The sequence below is a fragment of the Ursus americanus genome, chromosome 30, assembly GCF_024610735.1.
Source record: "Ursus americanus isolate L20-20 chromosome 30, mUrsAme1.1.p, whole genome shotgun sequence".
NCBI lineage: Eukaryota > Metazoa > Chordata > Mammalia > Carnivora > Ursidae > Ursus > Ursus americanus.
Window position 1 is genome coordinate 5300274 of NC_142156.1, and position 20290 is coordinate 5320563.

Sequence of the window (20290 nt, forward strand, 5' to 3'; positions counted from 1 at the left end):
GTAGAGCATGTGATTCTTGATCTCAGGGTTGTTCGAGTCCCATTTTGGGTGTAGAGATTACTTAAAAATAACATCCTTAGAAAACAGAGTTTTTTTTTTTTCTCTTCCTAAGACTGTCATTGTAAACTATCCTGTCCCCCAGTTTTGGGTCTTTAATATGTCTTAAATTTTTTTAGTGTAGTGGCCCTTTTTAGTGACTTTTTATTAGATGCAGAGACATTTAGAATAATGGGAAGCTGTAGATTGGCAGAGATTCTGTGTCATTAGTTGATTGTGTGACTGCTGTTAGGAATGTCACTTCTCTGGACCTCTGTCTTCTCATCTATACAATTAAAGGTCTATACTTGTTGGTCTCAAGTAGTTTCTTCAGCCTGATTCTGCAAATCTTTTTTTTTTTTTCTCTAAGAAAAAAAAAAATTTTTTTTTTTTAAGTAAGCTCTATACTTATATATGGGACCTGAACTCCCAACCCCAAGATCAACAGTCATGTGCTCTACTGACAGAGCCACCCAGGTGCCCTTCTGCAAATCTTCAGTAATTTGTAATTGTGTTATTTGGTATTCATTTTATGTAGGTAGATGAACCTTTTTAATTGAAAAAAAAAAAAACTTGAATATTTTTGGGTTCTACTCTTAGCTTACAGATTTTAGACACTGTCCAAAAGTGCTCTGGAAGTTGAGTGCATGTTGCAAGTATTATGCAGAAACAACACAGTTATGCTGTTGTAATTCACTTAGTGTTGAAATCAAAATGGATTTCACATAAGGAACTTCATAATTTAGTGTGAAGCCACAAGATTAAGAATGGCTTGGGGAAGTTTATGTAATTTATGTGCCTAGTTGTTTCTTACAGATCACCCAATTCTGTAATTTTCTATGGTAAATTTATTTGTAATTTTATCAGTGATGAAACGTGCACTTAAGACACAATATGAGATCAAATCCGTATTGGATTGAACTAGAATTCCTAATAATTTTAGAGGCTACCAAAGTTAACATTCATTTCTGTTTTTAATCTTTATTTTGATACCGTATTGATGTAATGCTTTCATTTTCACTTTTGTATCTAGAAATTTTAAAAAGTATATATATATTTTTTTATCAAGTAAACTCTACACCCAGTGTGGGGCTCTAACTCAAGATCCTGGGATCAAGAGTGGCATGCTATACTGACTGAGCCAGCCAAGTGCTCCTCATATCTAGAAACTTAACATACTTAAGTTCATGTTTGTATCAGATGTTCACAGTGAAAATTGTAGCATGAGAATGGGTAGACAGGTTAGTCCTGGGTTCAAGCTTGAGTTGTGTCCCTTGTTAGCTGTGTTGTTTCTGGCAAACCACATAAGCGCCCTGAGCTTCAATTCCCTCATTAATAAAAAGAAGAATAACACTATTTTTATTTATCTCAGTTTGTCAGGGAGGATCAAATAGAATGGTGTATATGAAAAGCAATCTAAAAATATAAGGATATGATACTATATTAGAATCCTATTTTATTTTCTTGGAAGAGTTGGCTTGTGGAGCAGTGGTAAACGTGTTGTCAAGTGTAGAATTTACTAATATCACTAATATGGCAACAGAAAAGATTTCTACTTCTGTACTCAGCCTAGAGAAACCTTTCAGCATTTGCATCCCGTCTGCCAATAGGAATAGTCCCAGGGGTATCTGGCTGGCTCAGGTGGAAGAGGGTACAACTCTTGATCTCAGGGTCGTGAGTTTGGGCCCCATGTTGAGGGCAGAGAGTACTTATATATTAAAAACAAACAAACAACCAACCAACCAAGGAATCATCACTGTGTAGCAGGAACTTCAGAGAGGGATCTGGGATGTCTCACAATTTGTACTTGGAATAGATGTGCTAGATTTCACCCATTTTATTATGTTGGAGTGGTGGTGGAAGGTGGTGGAAGGTGGTGGAAGAGTTTAGTACATTCTGTGTGAAGTGTAGGGCTATGTTTTTTAAATGGCAGGTGGCAGCATCATAGGGTAAAGATAACAGTATGGTGGTTTATTTTTATTTATTTTTATTTTTTATATTTTTAAAGATTTTATTTGAGAGAGAGCGAGAGAGGGGGAGAGAGCACAGAGGGAGAGGGAGAAGCAGACTCCCCGCTGAGCAGAAAGTCCGATGTGGGGCTCTATCCCAGAACGCTAGATCATGTCCTGAGCCGGAGGCAGACGCTTAACTGACTGAGGCACCCAGGCGCCCCACAGTGTGGTGATTTTAAAACATGAAAAGGAATAAAAAAAATAAAAGCACATTGCAAATGATAAAGTATTGATTTGAGAAATTTCTTACATGTTTATGTACTGGATTGTAATACAAAAGATATTTTTCTTGAGTACTGGTAAAGCTTTGGAGTAATCGCTTAGGGACATGGTATCTGGGGTTTGCAGTAGGATGACTAAGATAGTAGGCATAAAATAAATGAAAAACTACAAGGAAATTGTGAAGCTGGGTTAAATTTTAAGTTTTTTTTTGTTAAGGGTTTAATACCTCATAGCTCTGTTACAAATCGTTGATTTGATGAACCAAGGTAAGACATAAATTTATGCTAATATTCTTAAGCACTCTTTCTCCTTAAGATGGACTACTTGGTAACTACAGAGGTATGTTCTTGGTGTTCACTACTTCAAAACATCATCTTGGATTTGTCCAGGCATGGGTCTATTTTGTGGCTGTTTGTGTCTTCACACAATACTTAAAATGATTTTATTATTAAAAATAGTAGCAAGCTTTCCTGATTTTATTTCTCTGAATTCTAAGTTTACTTCTTCAGTAACTAATGCTTTTAATTTTTTTTTTTTAATTTTATATTTAAATAATCTCTACATCCAACGTGGGGCTTGAACTCATAACCCTGAGATCGAGAGTTGCATGCTCTACTGACTGAACCAGCCAGGCGCCCCAGTAGCTAATGCCTTTATAACTTAGTTCCAGAAGAGAACTATAAACTCAATTTAGTTCTCTAAATTATTCATAGATTGATAAGCTGGCAAAATATAAGGAATTATCAGTATCTTGATAAATCCTAACATATTTGGGAAGAATTGGCATAAAGACAAAATGGCTAATTAAAAATAGGGTAGTTCTTTTTTTTTTTTTTTTTAAGATTTTATTTATTTATTTGAGAGAGTGCACACGCAGAGTGAGTGAGAACTTGAGTAGGGGGAGAGGGACAAAGAGAGAGGGAGAAGCAGGCTCTCCACTGAGTAGGGAGCCCGATGTGGGGCTCCATCCCAGAACCCTGGGCTGAAGGCAGATGCTTAACCCACCTGAACCACTCAGGTGCCCCAAATATAGGGTAGTTCTTATTTTTTTGTTCTGTACCTACATTTTTCTATAAGATAAATCTGTAATTGTAAATTATGTAGACTGAGTCCATAAATCACATGGAGCAAAGTAGAATGTTTATGGAGTTTCTGAAAGTGCTCCAGGGCAATAAGGAATTTTAACTTAGTCTAATTTTTTTTTTTTTTAAAGATTTTATTTATTTGACAGAGCACAAGCAGGGGGAGAGGGGAGAGGGAGACCGAGACCCTGGAATCATGACCTGAGCTGAAGGTAGGTGCTTAACCGACTGAGCCCCCCAGGCACCCAACTTAGTCTAATTTTTAATTTCAAAATGAAATTGTTATTTCCGATTGTGAAAGCTACAAGTATATATTCAATGTGGGGGGAACGTGCGAATCCTACAAAAAAAGAATTGAGATAACTCAGGAGAATAAAGTAGAGATAACCCATGATTCCACTTAGAGTAATGTTTGGTATTTTCCTTTTTTCTTTTTTTTTTTTTTTTTTTTTTTTTTAAAGATTTTATTTATTTATTCGACAGAGATAGAGACAGCCAGCGAGAGAGGGAACACAAGCAGGGGGAGTGGGAGAGGAAGAAGCAGGCTCATAGCAGAGGAGCCTGATGTGGGGCTCGATCCCAGAACGCCGGGATCACGCCCTGAGCCGAAGGCAGACGCTTAACCGCTGTGCCACCCAGGCGCCCCGGTATTTTCCTTTTTTCTTATACATTATCTACTGAATACTTCAAAAGGAACAACTTTCCATGTCAAATTGATGTTCTGTAAATGGTTATTTACTGTTCTGTGATACAGCTGCAGTATAATTTGCAACAATTCCCTGTTAATGGTCATTTTCAATTTTTCTCTTCAGTTTTTCTCTTAAGACAGTGCTGTCATGAACTCCTTTGGACTTTTTTTTTTTTTTTTAAAGATTTATTTATTTATTTATTCGACAGAGATAGAGACAGCCAGCGAGAGAGGGAACACAAGCAGGGGGAGTGGGAGAGGAAGAAGCAGGCTCATAGCGGAGGAGCCTGATGTGGGGCTCGATCCCAGAACGCCGGGATCACGCCCTGAGCCGAAGGCAGACGCTTAACCGCTGTGCCACCCAGGCGCCCCTGGACTTTTTTTTATTTTTTATTTTTATTATTTATTTTTTTTTAATTTTTTTTTTAAAAGATTTTATTTATTTATTTGACACAGAGAGAGACAGCCAGCGAGAGAGGGAACACAAGCAGGGGGAGTGGGAGAGGAAGAAGCAGGCTCACAGCAGAAGAGCCTGATGTGGGGCTCGATCCCAGAACGCCGGGATCACGCCCTGAGCCGAAGGCAGACGCTTAACCGCTGTGCCACCCAGGCGCCCCTGGACTTTTTTTTAAATACAATTGTGCTATTATTTCCATAGGCTAAATTCCTAAAAGTGGGCTTATGTGGTCAAAGGTTTGTGCGTTATAAATTTGAATATACTCAAGGTGCCCTATAGACAGGATGTCTATTTTAAAGTTTCACCAACAGGGGCACCTGAGTAGCACAGTCGGTTGAGCGTGGGACTCTTGGTCAGGTCATACTCTCAGGGTGATGAGATCGATCCCCGCATCTGGCTCTGTGCTGGGCTCTGGGTCTGCTTTAGATTCTCTCTCCCTGCCCTTTTTGCTTGTGCTTTCTGTCTCTCAAATGGATAAATCTTATAAAAAAAAATAATAAAAAGGAAAAAAGTCCCAGGGCACCTGAGTGGCTCAGTTGGTTAAGTGTTTGCCTCAGGTTGTGATCCTGGGGTCCTGGCATCAAGCCCCATATAGGGCTCCCTGCTCAGTGGGCAGTCTGCTGCTTCCTATCCTTCTGCCCCTCCCCTTGCGCATGCTCTCTCTGACTCTCTCTCTCAAGTAAATAAAATCTTAAAAAAAAAAAAAAAAAGTCCCAGCAACAGTATATTAGTGTCCAGTTCTGCATATTCTTGCTAGTGATTTATTATCTTTAAACTTGTTAGTGGGAGTTTAAAATAGTTTGGGAATACTTTTCCTTTTGTTCTTTTTTCAGCATCAAGTCTTAGCCTCTACAGTTTAACTTTGGAGGGGGCAGGTAAAAATTAAAGTGCAGTGACAGTACATCAGGCCAGTGGTCTCAAATTTTTGATCATCTCAATGGTAAAAAATTTTGAGCATTAATCCTCACCCTTAAGTATTTATTTAATTTACGAACAATATGTATAGTAACTGGTTATTATGTACCTTATAAAATATAAACCAAGAAAATTAACAAGGATGAGAAAAATAAAGTGGGGCACGTCTGCCTTAGGCTCAGGTCATGATCCCAGGGTTCTGGGATGGAGCCCCGAGTCATGCTCCTTGATCAGCAGGGTGTCTGCTTCTCCCTTTGCCACGCCCCCCCCCCCCCCCCCCGGGACTTGCTCTCTCTCTCTGAAATAAATAAAATTAAAAAAAAAAAAAGAAAAATAAAGTTCAAATATTTTTCTTCTTTACCCCAGTGGAGTATTTTGGGTCCTTCTTGAGGTGTATTACATTTTTCTTTGGATATCATTGCTTTAGACTTGTACGATTTAATGTTGGGCCTTTATGTATGATTGTTTTTGGGCATTTCCTCTTGTTTTGCAGATGATCCAGTCTAATTGGATTATGGTAGTCTTTAAAGTGTGCCATGCTTTTGAGAGTCATATCTGCAATAAGGGCAAATATATAAACCTTGTTCAAAGTATCAGTTTGATACCTTTTGTCATTGTTGAGTGGCTGAATTTGAAAAAGGAAAATCATGGGATAGGGAACAATCTTAAGTAGTCTACTTCTTAGTTATGAAGAACGAATACTGTGTAGATTATATTTTAAAAAGTCTGTGCTTTGTGGAAAGTGGTTCGGTTATAACATATCCCTATTTTCTAAGAGCCTAGAAACTGAGGGAAGGGATGAATAATTGCTACTTGCTTTCCTTTGCTTGCAAAGTACCACAATTAACCTGTCACTCTAACTCCATTTGGAAGAGCCTGAACCTATAACTTTTCAAAAATGCTTTATTGGGGGCTGAAACTTTCCATGATGAATCTTAGATTAAAAAGTAACTTTTTTATTAAGTTTGAATAGGTTGCTTTTGATTTGCTCCTCCCCCCACCTCCTACCGTATGTTATGAAATTAGGAAATGGTACTTTTTGTGCTAGAAAAATGAATCTCTCTTTCTCCTCCCATCCTGGGAACTTAATTTCAGTTATTTCATATGGTTCATTGTCAGAGAAAGATAATATTGAGGTCTTAGAGATTGTGAAAAGAGCAACTTGTGATTATTTTGTCAGTTAAATGAGATAATTTATATTGAACATGGTTGCTGTATACAGTGCTTTCTTTTTACCTTACGTAGCATGATTTATAAGCTGCTTTCACATATATCTTCTTAGACCCTCAAAGATTTAAGACCATAATTTATTGAGTGATATGATTTCTATTCCTTTGAGGCCACATGCCTAGTTTTTGACATTATATTTAAAGAGGTAGACTGGTATAGAGTAAGGTATCAATATTTAGGGACTTTTTAAACTCTTACATATTTATTTACACATGTAAACAAGTTATAGTGTTGTAAAACTAATAGTTACAATTTTCTGTAGTTACACTGTTCTTTCACCTGATGTGCACAGAAAAGATTTTTGTGGGAGAGGTCATTAATTTTACATCAGCCTTTCAGATATTTTATTTTTTTATTTTTTACTTTTTTTCAGCCCTTCAGATATTTTACTTTCTCCTAAGGATAGCTTCAAGGAGACAAAAAAAAAAAAAAAATCAGTCTTGATTTAATCCCTTTTACTATGCGTATTCCTCCTGTTGCCAAGACACGTGTGGGGTGTGTGTGTGTGTGTGAGAGAGAGAGAGAGAGAGAGAGAGATTGATTAATTTATGTAGTAGGCTGCTACTTAAGAAGGAAACATTAATTTTTGGGTATGTAATGGTTCTTTTTTTTTTTTTTTTTTAAAGATCTTATTTATTTATTTATTTGACAGAGAGACAGCCAGCAAGAGAGGGAACACAAGAGGGGGGAGTGGGAGAGGAAGAAGCAGGCTCCTAGCGGAGGAGCCTGATGCGGGTCTCGATCCGAGAACGCGGGGATCACGCCCTGAGCCGAAGGCAGACGCTTAATGACTGTGCCACCCAGGCGCCCCTGGGTATGTAATGGTTCTTGAAACGTGGACTCAGTGGTAGCCATGGGGTGAATGAAAAGGAGCGCATAAGATTTCTCTCATTTGTCTCATTCTCTCCAGTTCCATGTATACATACATGGTTTTGGCTTAGAAAACAAGGAAGAAAATTAGTCTTCAAAAGAACTAGTATGTTATTTCCCTTTTCTGCTGTAATTAAAATCCTGTTTAGTGCGTGAACTAATACACTTTTATAAATAAGAGAGACCCTGGAAAGACAGGAGTAGAAATATTAGTAATGATTAATTTCTGGTTGGTGGGGTAGTGTAACTATTTTTTGCTTCATATTCTGTAGTTTCCCAATTTTCTGTGAGCATGTATTTCTCTTATTAGGAAAAACGGCCATTTTAAAGTACATTTTGATGTCTCTAGTTTTCATTGGTTGTCTTATGAGGGTTTAAGTCATAGTCACCAGTGAGAAAGTGGGTGGTTAACTGGCTCCAGTTCCTAAGTGAGCAGCAGTTGTAGGAAGTGGTAGGGGAGGAATGGTGCAAGCAGCCGGATTTGAACTTTCTCATTGTAAACGCCACTGTGACTGAGACTGAGCTTTGATTACATTTAAACACAAGACTTCCATCTAATTTTCTTCTTCCTGATGAGCTGATTGAGAATTATGAATGATGCCTTGAAAAGAAAAATCAGATTCTTTGAACCCTAAACACAGGACTCAACCTGAATTCCCAGTTCTCTTGCTGACTTGCCATGTGGACTTGAGCAAGTTCTATAGTTGTGTGTGTGTGTTTTAAATATTGAGTGGGGTTATAGCAACTCAGAGGTGATAGGATTTTATATATGTAATTTGAACTGGAGGATATTTAGATAAATTACTTTGATTATGACAATGTAGTCTTATTGGGGTTTTGGTGTTAATATACAGCTTAGAGTTGAGCCACTGTAAGTTTATATACTAGTGATATTTTAGGAAGATCTATGTAGTATATCCTTTAGAGTTTAAGTGATTAGATAGAGCCTGTCAGCTTGTGTTGTTTTTTTTCCTTTTTTTTGCATATTAAATGTTAGATTTCTGGGGTAAGGCATTTGTAATTATCCACCTTTTTTTTTTTTAAAGAATAAGATTAAAGTTGAAGAGCAATCAAGGTAATAAATGTAGGTACTACTATAAGTTTATGGGTTTTTTTAGTTAGAAGTTTTATAGTAAAGAATAACAAGCTTGTGAAAAGAAAATACCCTATAGAAGTCTACAAAGCCCATTCTCCTCTGTTCTTAAATTCTATACCCTGCCTTTCCTTTTTTAAAAGTAAAATTTAGGGGCGCCTGAGTGGCACAGCGGTTAAGCGTCTGCCTTCGGCTCAGGGCGTGATCCCGGCGTTCTGGGATCGAGCCCCACATCAGGCTCCTCCGCTAGGAGCCTGCTTCTTCCTCTCCCACTCCCCCCTGCTTGTGTTCCCTCTGTCGCTGGCTGTCTCTATCTCTGTCGAATAAATAAAATCTTAAAAAAAAAAAAAAATTTAAATATTTCAAAAATTCAGAAAAATACAGAATAACAGATGTCATGTACTTAATAGATGTTTAGATTTAATAGACATTGACATCTTGTTAGATTTGCCTGAAAGGTCTATGTTTGTTTTTAAAATTTAAATATCATACAACTGGGGTCCCTTTTGGTCTCTTCCTAGATCTTCTTTCCATTACCCAGAGGTTATTTATCTTTCTTAGCCCATGCTCTTATATTCTTCCTATAGATGTATGTATTTAACTTGTAGTATTATGTGTTTCAGATATGTATGGTACCTAAGTATATATATTCTGCAATTTGAAAAGCTTGAAATTTATCTGTATCAATATATATGTATTTACTTCATTTATTCAGTTGTGTGAATAGAAAAGTTTTTCCTCTATTGATAGTTGTTTTCAATTAATATATAGATTTAAAAATTTCCCTCTAATAGGATCAAACTATACATGCTGATCTACAGTTTGCTTTTTCACAATAATAGTGTATTATATCTTACCCTATCATAAAATATAGGTATACCCATTTTTAAGGACTGTGTTGTGTGTTATTTTTTTTTTTAAGTTTATTTAAGTAATCTCTGTACCTAATGTGGGGCTCAAACTCATGACCCTAAGATCAAGAGTTGCATGCTCCACCAACTGAGCCAGGCAGGTGTTCCCTATGTAGTTTTTTTTTTTTTAAACTTGATAGACACTACTATTTATCCTAGTCCCTTACTGATTGACATCTAGGGATTTTTTTTTTCTTTTTTAACTATCCTCAAAAGTGCTGTCTGTAATGGATTGTCTTGTACTTTATACTTTTGAATAACGGTTGGATTATTTCTACAGAAATAGTTCTGCAGCATAAATTCTTGGGAAATAGAATTGCATGTAATAAATATAGATGCTTTTATATTAAAGCTAAACCAATATGTGTATTTGTAACTTACTCCTGGTCTGTTCGTTTAGGTTTGTTCAAAATGGGTGCTACGTATGAGATGCTGAGAAGATAGTTTCCTAACATATAAATTAATATATTAAAGTTGCATGGTAGAGGGGAGCCTGGCCAGCTCAGTGGGTAGAATATGCAATTCTTGATTTCAGAGTCGTGAGTTCGATCCCATGTGGGGCGTAGAGCCTACTTAGAAAATTGTAAAGACGAGGAAGAGTCCAAACTTTATATAGGTAAAGGACAAAAATCAATGTTTGGGGGAATGGTTCTGATTTTGCTAGCTAGGACAGAATAGAAGATAAAGGATTCAGAGACAAGTTTGCAAAGTATGTTGGCTGCAAATTGTTGAAATAAAATAATTAAGGTGTTAGAATATTCTTTTACTCTCTGTACTGAGTCCTTTTGGGCTTTTGAGAAGGTAATTTGGGGGAAGATGTGTCTGATAGCAGTTGCATGATTGGGAGCAGGTGAAGATTGGAAAACTGAAGAATCTGTACTATACATACAATTAGGTAATAAGGACTTGAATTAAGGTGGTGGCAAGGTGGTAATTGAGGTGGCTAGATTAAGGTAGGAGACTCCTGGTTGACACCCTAAGGGAAATAGATGTTTGTGAACTAGTTGAATTGAAGGTAAGCAGCAGTGATTCAAAGTTGATGGGTTTTGGGCTTTGGTGAATAGTGATAGTACAGAAATGTGGAATTGGGAGGAGGAGCTGGTTTTGGAAAAGGACTAAAATGAAATCCTTCACACATTTAACATTGAAGCCGTGGGGTAAGTAAAAATGTCCCTCAGGAGCTTGGAGATAGTGAATTTGAGGTAGGAAGAAAGGTAGGTTGGCCTCATCTGGATGAGATCTTGAACCTAGAAGAGCCAAAGATTGAGTAACATGTTCTTGGGGGGGAGGTTGGGAGAAGAAGATAAAATTAAAGCTGTTGAAATTAGGTTAATGAGGCACAGTGGAAGCAGAGGAGAAGGGAGGATTTCCAAATTAAGTGATAATCAATTAAATTTGAGTGAAATGAGGGAAGATGAGGGCTAAGGAAATAATTGGATTTGGTGATCCATGCTAGTCATTGATCATCATTTTCTTAGATTAAGTTTTAGCATAGTAAAGGGTTAGAGGTGAGTAGGAGATGAGATTGCATTTATAGAACAAGTGCTAATTCAGTAGAACTTCTGATGATCCTTCTGGCATTCAATATCTGCACTGTCCAGTACATTTTGAGCATTTGAAATTTGGCTAGTTTGACCAAGAAACTAAATTAAAAATTTTTTAAAGTTAATTAAAGTTTCCTTTTTTAAAAAGTGATAGTTGACAGTTTAAATTTAAATAGCCACATATGGCTAGTGAGTATCATGTTGGATAGCACAGATTATGGACTCAATGAAACAGATGTAGATTAAGCCATAGGAAGAGATCTCAGGATAAAACAGGCATTTGGTTATCTAAGAATTTTGTTGTAGTGCTATCAAAACAGTGTTGGAATTAGACATTCTAGTGAAACTAGATTTTTACATTTTTATTCTTTATGTTCAGTGTTGACAGTGATTGATGACTCTTTTCAGCATATAAGAGCAGCATTAAAGAATGTAATTTTAAGGGGCACCTGGGTGGCTCAGTCATTAAGCTGGTCAAGATCCCAGGGTCCTGGGATTGGGCTCGCTGCTCAGCGGGAAGCCTGCTTCTCCCTCTCCCACTTCCCCTGCTTGTGTTCCTCCTCTTGCTGTCTCTGTCAAATAAATAAAATCGTCAAAAAAAAAAAATTTTTTTTGAGGTAATCATGGTCTGAATCTCTCCATGATTTTTTTTTCCTGTCTCTTAAAAATGGTTGCAATTCAAAATTTACTGATGAAAGAATAATATTTGAGACATTTTGGGTCTCTGTTTTCTCCAACTAAAAGTAACTGAAAATACCTATCTTAGAAATCTCATTGGGGATTTTAACTGTAGAGACAGAGGAGTAGTGGGTGGGGGCATGGGTGAAATAGGTGATGGGTTTTAAGGAGTGTGCTTGAAATAAAAACTTAGAAAAACAGGGGCGCCTGGGTGGCTCAGTCGTTATGCGCCTGCCTTCATCTCGGCTGCAAGCCTGCTTCTCCCTCTCACACTCCCCTTGCTTGTGTTCCCTCTCTCGCTGTCTCTATCAAATAAATAAAATCTTAAAAAAAAACAAAACAAAACTTAGAAAAACAAATTCAGTTTTCAAGCAAAAAAAAAAAAAGAAAAAAAGAAAAAAAAAGAAAGCTCATTGGGTAGAGAAGAAATACCAGCTATACTTGACTTTAAATAAATCAGTATTTAGATTGGGAAATGGTTTGCTTTGAGAATGATTTATGGTTTAAACTTGAATATTTGATAGTGTTGAGGGAACGTTTCTTACTATCTGGCTAACCTAAATGCTTTTTGTTTACAAGAAGAAAAATTAAAAGTATACGTGAAAGAACCTGTTCCTAAGACAACATACTGTGTGATTCCATTTTTATAAAGTTTAAAAAACAGACAAAACTAAGATGGTAATTGAACTCGATGGTTATTTATCTTGGTGATGCGTACAAGGGAAACTCTAGGGGTGCTGGTAATGTTCTGTATCTTGATCTGGGTGATGATTTCGTGGTTGTCTTCAGACAACTGTTTATGAGAATCATTGAGTTTTACACTTATGTGCACTTTTTTGTAGGTATACTACACCTCAGTTTTTAAAACTTTTACACTCACAAAATTTTAGTAAACATAATCAGTTGAATTTGTCTCCCTTTAGCTTTTTTTAACTTTTCTTCTACTTCTGTTCATAAAGGAATACACTTAATGATGAAACATTTTACCTGTGGGATTGTTTTGTTTTGTTTTTTAATGTAAGCTCCATGCCCAGTGTGGAGTGCCAGCACGGGGCCTAAATCCATGACCCCGAGATCAAGACCTGAGCCCAAACCAAGAGTTAGGCACTTAACTGACTGAGCCACCCAGGCACCCCTTACCTTTTTTTCAATTATGATATAAAACAAACATACAGAGGAGTGCACAGACAAGTGTATATAGCTTAATGGATTTTTAAAATGCATAAATTGGAGGTGGTTTTTTGTTTTTTGTTTTTTTTTTGGGGGGGGTATGTCATACCTGTATCTATCAGAAGGGAAGGAGTTGATGGAGGGCTAACATATTTGGAGAGAACAAAGTTTTGAGAAATCTCAGAAATCTCTGCCTTCATCTTACTGTCCTTTTGGGCAAGTCATTTATTTGGGTCTCAGATTTTTTTTTTTTTTTTTTTTTTTAATTTGACAGAGCAAATGTGCGTGAGCTAGAGTTTGAGCGGTGGGGAGGGTCAGAGGGAGAGGAAGCAGTAGACTCCTGGAGGAGCAGGGAGCCGGACACAGGGCTCTGAGGACCCTGGAATTGTGACCTGAGCTGAAAACAGACACTCGACCAACTGAGCCACCCAGGTGCGAAAAGAATGTGACTCTTGATCTTGGGGTGGTGAATTTGAGCCCCACTTTGGGTTTTTTTTTTTAAGTTTTCTAAGAAAACTACCTACTATTTACATCCTACTAGTGATAGAAGAAAATAATCTTTGTCAAGGAAGGAATAAAACCCAAGCAATAAATATTAACATCAAAAAAATATGTAAACATCAATCTTTTCTAGAATTGTGATGGTCACAACAAGTGAGTTTCCTCTAATTTTGGTTCAAAAAACAAAATTTCACTTCAAAAAACCTGCAAGAGATTACTGTAAGATCTTAACATTCACCTAAAATCTTGAAGTGCTTTCACTTAACTAGGCAGTGCAGCAAAATGGTTAAGAGCTCAGGTGAAACAACTCAACTACCCGGACAAGTTATTTAACTTCATTTCCCTCAATTTTCTCATCAGTAAAATAATAATTATACCTCTGTCTGGGAATAATTCTGGACAATTAAATGAACTGATACACATATAATCATTTAGACCAGTGCCCGACATACTTAAGCCTCAGCAAGTTTCAAGTGAATATAAATGAATATTAATAATCACCAGCTGCATGTCCTTGGACAAATCATTTTACCTTTGTATATCACAGTTCTACCCTGTACGGTAAGAGACCTAAATTCAGTGCCCCAAACACCTATGTAGTAATACCATTCTGTGTTTCTATAATTTTACTTGAACTGCACTAAGTCACCTTGCAAAGTATGTTAAGTAATACCCCTGTTATACAGAAAAATCTGACGCCCAGGGGCGCCTGGGTGGCTAAGTCCATTAAGTGTCTGCCTTTGGCTCAGGTCATGATCCTGGAGTCCCGGGATCAAGCCCCACATCGGGCTCCCTGCTCAGTGGGGAGCCTGCTTCTTCCTTTCCCTCTGTCTGCTGCTCCCCCTGCTTGTGCTCGCTTGCTCTCGGATGAATAAATAAAACAATCTTAAAAAAAAAAAAGTCATATTCTTTACTGACTGAGCCAGCCAGGCGTCCCTAAATATATATATATACCAAATATATATACCAATATATATCCCTAAATATATATATATATCCCTATATATCCCTAAATATATATATATATATAAATGTACCAATATATAAATACATATATAAAAATATATATGTATATATGTATATTTATATATTGATACATTTATATTTATATAATGTATATAAACCCAGTCAATCATATATATATTTATTTTTTTTAATCCTAGGGGAATTAATAACTACAAATATTATTTCGACTTCTAGGCAAAAATATTAGTGGAAGGGAGTTTTCAAACTGGAGGCAGATCTAACAAGGTTTAGTATACTCGCTTTGGTTGTTTAAGCAGCATCTGGTCCTGTTTTCAGAGCAGTAATTAAGATTCTACCACCTTCATGTTTTAGAAAAATTTTACAACTAAGATATAATTTACGTACAGTAAAACTCCCCCTTTCTGAGTACAGTTCTGTGAGTTTTGGAAACACATGATCACAGTGATGGTACAGAATAGTGCCATCATCTCAAAAGATTTTTCTCCTGGCCCTTTCTAGTCCACCCGTTCCCCCACTTCCCGTCTCTGGCAACTACTGATCTGTTCTGTCATTATAGTTTTGTCTTTTCAAGAATTCCATGTAAATGGAATCATCATGCAGTATGTAGCTTTTTGAGACTGACTTCTTTAACACAATGCACTTTGACATATCCATATTTTGGGTATTAGTAATTTTTATTGCCGATCAGCATTTCATTGTATGGGTGTACCATAGTTTATTCATTCTCCAAGCCCATTTGGGTTGTTTCCAGTTTTTGGTGACTACAAAAAAGTGCTATAAAAGCATTTGTACGCACATACATGCCCGCCCCTTTTTTTAAGATTTTATTTTTAAGTAATCTTTAACACCCAATGTGGGGCTGGAATTTACAACCCCAAGATCAGTAGAGTCATATGCTCCACCAGCTGAGCCAGCAAAGTGCCCCATGCCCATGTATTTGGGGGGGGGGGAGAGGGAGTAAGAATGTTAAGCAGGCTCCATGCCCAGTGCAAAGCATGAAGCGGGTCTCAATCTCACAACTCTGAGATCATGACCTGAGCTGAAATTGAATTGGACTGTCACCCAGGTGCCCCATTCCATGTATTTTTTTAAAAATGTTTTTTAAAAAAATATATAGTGCCCAGAGCTTTTGTGACTTTACCATGGAACCTGAAGAAGCTTATAATTTTCACAGAACATTGTTAAGTTGCTTATTGAACTTCATCCCTAAGAAAGCCCACTCTGGAATGAGAATAGTTTGTTATGTAAATAATCTTGTAAACTGTAGATCATTAGGCTTTTTCTTTTCTTTTCTTTTTTTTTTAAAGATTTTATTTATTTATTCGACAGAGATAGAGACAGCCAGCGAGAGAGGGAACACAAGCAGGGGAAGTGGGAGAGGAAGAAGCAGGCTCATAGCGGAGGAACCTGATGTGGGGCTCGATCCCATAACACCGGGATCACGCCCTGAGCTGAAGGCAGACGTTTAACCGCTGTGCCACCCAGGCGCCCCTCATTAGACTTTTTCTTGAGGAAGTAAGCAGACCTACTTAGTAAACTGATAAATTTACTTATTTATTTACTTATAAATTTACTTACAAAACTCCTTAGTGCATTATTTCATATTTTATGTTTTTAGTAGCTCTTAAATGGTGAATCCTTGACTTTGTTTTGTTCCTCTAAGTAGCAGAATGGTTATGTAATTGGTTATGAAAAGTTTGTAAGTAAAACATGTTTAGCTACAGAGTTCCTGCTCCATCTCCTCCCCTCTCCTAAGAAGGCTGGAGGTATTAATATTGGTAGTCATAGTTTCATGTGAACAAGACATAAAACTTATATTTTATGGCTTATGGTTGATTAGCTACTTGAATTAAATTATCCTCTTTGTTACGATAGTGAACTTCCTTTTTCTTGCAATATGCGACCAAGAAAGAGATGGGACCTTTCTACATTAGAAACGAGATTGCAGGCAATTTTTGCAAGTTAATGTTTTGAGCTTCCAATTCTGAAACAGTATGTGTGTGTGTTTCTTTTGTTTAGTCTAGAATCTTAGCTTTAGATTTAAATACTATGATTGAAGAACTTTGTGTATAGAGCTATAGCTCTTCTTTCAGCAGTGTATATTTCTTCTAAGTTAAAATATTCAGAAAACTGAATATTGTGTTTAGAACTAAGAGATACTACATTTCAAATATGATCATTTGGTAAGTGGATATTTGATATTTCATTTGTGGGTTGTCTTGTTTCTAGCCTTTTCACATGGAGATACCTACCTGGAGATGTCCAGTCTTGACAGTAATGGAGATTGCAAATTAAGTTAGTCTTCTGTATGTGGTTGCTTGATAGGGACAAGACTTAGTTACTAGGCTTTTACTTTATCTGCTACTACAGTGTGATCCCAGTCTAGAATTCCAGCATAAGGTTGCCACTATTAAGAACATGGGAATATGGAGGTAACAACTATGAGTCCAGTATTAAAATAAGATTTTTTTTTTTTTTAAATTTCATTTATTTATTTGACAGAGATAGAGACAGCCAGCGAGAGAGGGAACACAAGCAGGGGGAGCAGGAGAGGAAGAAGCAGGCTCATAGTGGAGGAGCCTGACGTGGGGCTCGATCCCATAACGCTGGGATCACGCCCTGAGCCGAAGGCAGACGCTCAACCGCTGTGCCACCCAGGTGCCCCTAAAATAAGATTTTAATTAGCTGTATTAGTTGCAAACTTAATTTTCATTGCTCTCTGTGAAGTAGGCAGGGCAGGCCATATTGTAACTCACACTTTTTAAGTAAATAAATTGGGTTTCACAGCTGTCAGAACTTGTCTGAAGTTGCACTGCTAGTGAATAGCTGAACTAGAACCGAGATCTTCTGACATCAGATTGGGTGCTCTTCGCACCTTTGCAGTTTAGTATGGTGAATGGTGAGTAAGAGCTCAGGCTTGGGTTTGAACTATGGTGCCACCACTGGTACCTTCCTCTGATCTTAGGCAAATTCCTTAACTTTTTTGTGCCTCGGATTTCTCACTTTTAAAATGGGCATAATGATACTTGCTGCTTTTGTGAGGATTAAACAAGTGCTTTTAACAATAGCTAGCCAGTGGTAAGCATTCCATATATGCTAGTTGCAGTTGTTGCTACTGTTACTACAGTGGTAACAAGAACACCGCCTCTTTCTACAGGAACCGGTGTTATAGTTGAAAGAAGGTAAATGCAAGAATATTCAAAAATGATAGATGTAGATAGAGCCCAGGAGAATAAGTAGCAAGGGCAATTGATTTTGGCAGAAAGATAGGGAGTGTTGAGGTGTGTGTGTGTGTGTGTGTGTGTCTTGCTTTTAAGCAAATAGGTTAGGCAGTTAGAGCTTTAGGACAGGGCTGAGGAGGACTATCAGTGCTGAGGAGGTAAATTTTTTAATCACCGTCACAGATGATACATGGGAAATTTACTTTGCACCAAGATTTAAACAACACCAAGTTGTTAGTCCTCTATTAAATACGGTTCTTAGGGCTTTGTTGCATAATCAGTAAGAAGCTTACCATACATTTTCCATTTTTAGTGGTTACACAGAATAATACAGATATTCAACATGTATCCTGGTATAAATAACAGGGAAATACATCTCCTTAAAATAAATTAGTGAATATTTCTTGAGCTCTTTTACCATGTGCCTAAAACTCTTATGGGCTAGGGAATTCTGAAGTGTATGTTAGAGGATTATGCCTTTTGATGCTTGAGTCCTTGTATGTGGGTAAGGTACTTCCTTGGTATAAGATAATGTTCTTCGAGCATTCTAAATTGAATGCAGGTTGTTTGAATATACTATGTTGGTAGGGGATATCTTGCCTTTACTGTAATGCTATATAAATTATATATTTTATATATTCTTAGTGTTTTTGAATTTGCAATTATTATTTATTTTTATTTATTTTTTAAAAGATTTTATTTATTCATCTGACAGAGCACAAGAAGGGGAGTGGCAGACAGAGGGAGAGGGAGAAGCAGGCTCCCTGCTGAGCAGGGCTTGATCCCAGGACCCTGAATTAAAGGCAGATGCCCAACTGACTGAGCTACCAAAGCACCCCAATTATTACTATTTTTTAAAGGCTTATTTATTTTTAGAGTGAGAGAGCACATGTGTACAAGTAAGGGGGAGGGGTAGCAGGGGAGGGAAGAGAGAATCCCAAACAGACTCTGTGCTGGGAGTGGAGCCCGAGGATGCTGGGCCTGATCCCAGGACTCTGAGATCACAACCTGAGCCGAAACCAAGAGACAGATGCTCAACTAACTACGCCACCCAGGTGCCCCTGAATTTGCAATTATTATTGTATACTTAGATCTTTTCTCCTGTGGGTATTAAAACAACTTTTATAGGTTTTTATGGGTGCATGTTTTAAATTTATACACTAAAATTCTGCATAAGCACATTTTAAATTATGGTAAGTCTCTTAAACCTGTAGATCTGTATATATTAGCTTTTTTCCCAGAGTCATTATGTGTTACTCTTTTATAGAAAAACCTGAAACGAGCTCCGAGCATCTTATGAGTAGATTGATCCTGAACATTTGCCCTCATATCAGTTTTTAAGGTTCACAGGAAAAACTGGTGTTTTCTAAAGAAAACCATAACATGAATATTTATCTTACTTTGTATATCCTGAAAGTGGGTGTTGTTATTATCCATTATTTATTTTAGAGCAAGGAGTTTTCCCATTCTTGCTCTGTGGAACTATTTAGTTGTGCTGCATATACTATTCCTCTATTGCCAACAGTGTTTTACCTTTTCAAAACTAAGAATTACACATTTTATTAATTAATGGATTCCTCTAAAAAGATAGAGTGGAATAGATTTTTTTCCCTTCAGAGATATTTGATGAAAATTTAAGAGAATTCTTGGGTATCTCAGGTTTTTATTAACTTCAGAATTCTTCAGTTCATTTACCTGATACCTAAAAGATAAGACGACTTTTCCTTCCTCAAGGGCATTAAAACTTTTAAATGTACCCATTTGCATAGAATCTACTTAAAAATATCAGGAGATTTTACAGGACATTTTTGGACTCTTGCACGTAAGAGATTTTTTTTTTTACTGTGAATCTATGAAAACTCCTTTGTATTATTCATCCCTTCTCTTACTAAAACATGTGAGTGGCTTGCTTCGATATGTATCTGTGTCCTTTCTTTGATAAACACTTTGAGGGACTCTTTTGAAATTGTGTTTTGGCCACCATATCAACTCTACAGAAATATGGTTTCATGATTAACGCAACAAAAAGCACATTGGCAGCAGTCCAGAAGCTGACTCACCAAGGAATAATGATAGACACTTTGAAGGGAATGGCCTATCCCAGGGTCCTATTTCAAAGCTTGGTGCTATGATTACATCAGTGAAAGGCAGCCAAGAAATCGAGATCTTGCTTGTACCTCCTGGGGATAATGGTAGGAAGGACTTAAGTAGTAGGATGCAAGTAAGATTTTTTCCTAGCAGTCTTGTAAAACTTGGGGACAGAAACCAGGTGAGGATTCAGAATGGTGGTGACCTTTGTGGTGCTCCAGTGGCATTTCCTTTTTGGGCCTGGATGAAAATAGTCTTGTAGTGACTAAGGGTTAACTCAAGGAGCTCAGTATCAGTTTTCTAGAGCCCAGGGAATATACTTAGCTCACTAGTAAGCACAAGTATCATGTTCATGTCAAACACTGTAGCTACTGTTTCCTACTTGAACAGACCAGAAGAAACCAAAGCAAGAATCAGTTCAGTTTTGAGGAACAGACCTTTTTGCTTACTAGTACTGCACATCTTAGTAGTAAAAATACTATGAAAGTAGACTTGCTTCAGAGCTGTGAAACAAGTACCAATTCTGATTGTTTTTGGGGATTAAAATTATTGCAGCTCCATTTCTAAATCCAGTTTCATAGCCTT

General features: G+C 37.2%; 1 protein-coding gene across 16 annotated transcripts in view; it reads left to right on the forward strand.

Annotated features, from left to right (window-relative positions):
- Positions 1–20290, forward strand: part of MTMR3 (myotubularin related protein 3) — a 137781-nt gene that overhangs the window by 3015 nt on the left and 114476 nt on the right. For 2 of the 16 annotated variants that reach the window (XM_087857210.1, XM_087857212.1), the window contains exon 2: positions 3484–3564. The exons of the other annotated variants lie outside the window; for them this stretch is intronic. The gene's annotated coding sequence lies outside the window, so the exon portion shown is untranslated. The remainder of the gene's footprint in view (positions 1–3483; positions 3565–20290) is intronic. 16 annotated transcript variants of the gene reach the window in all.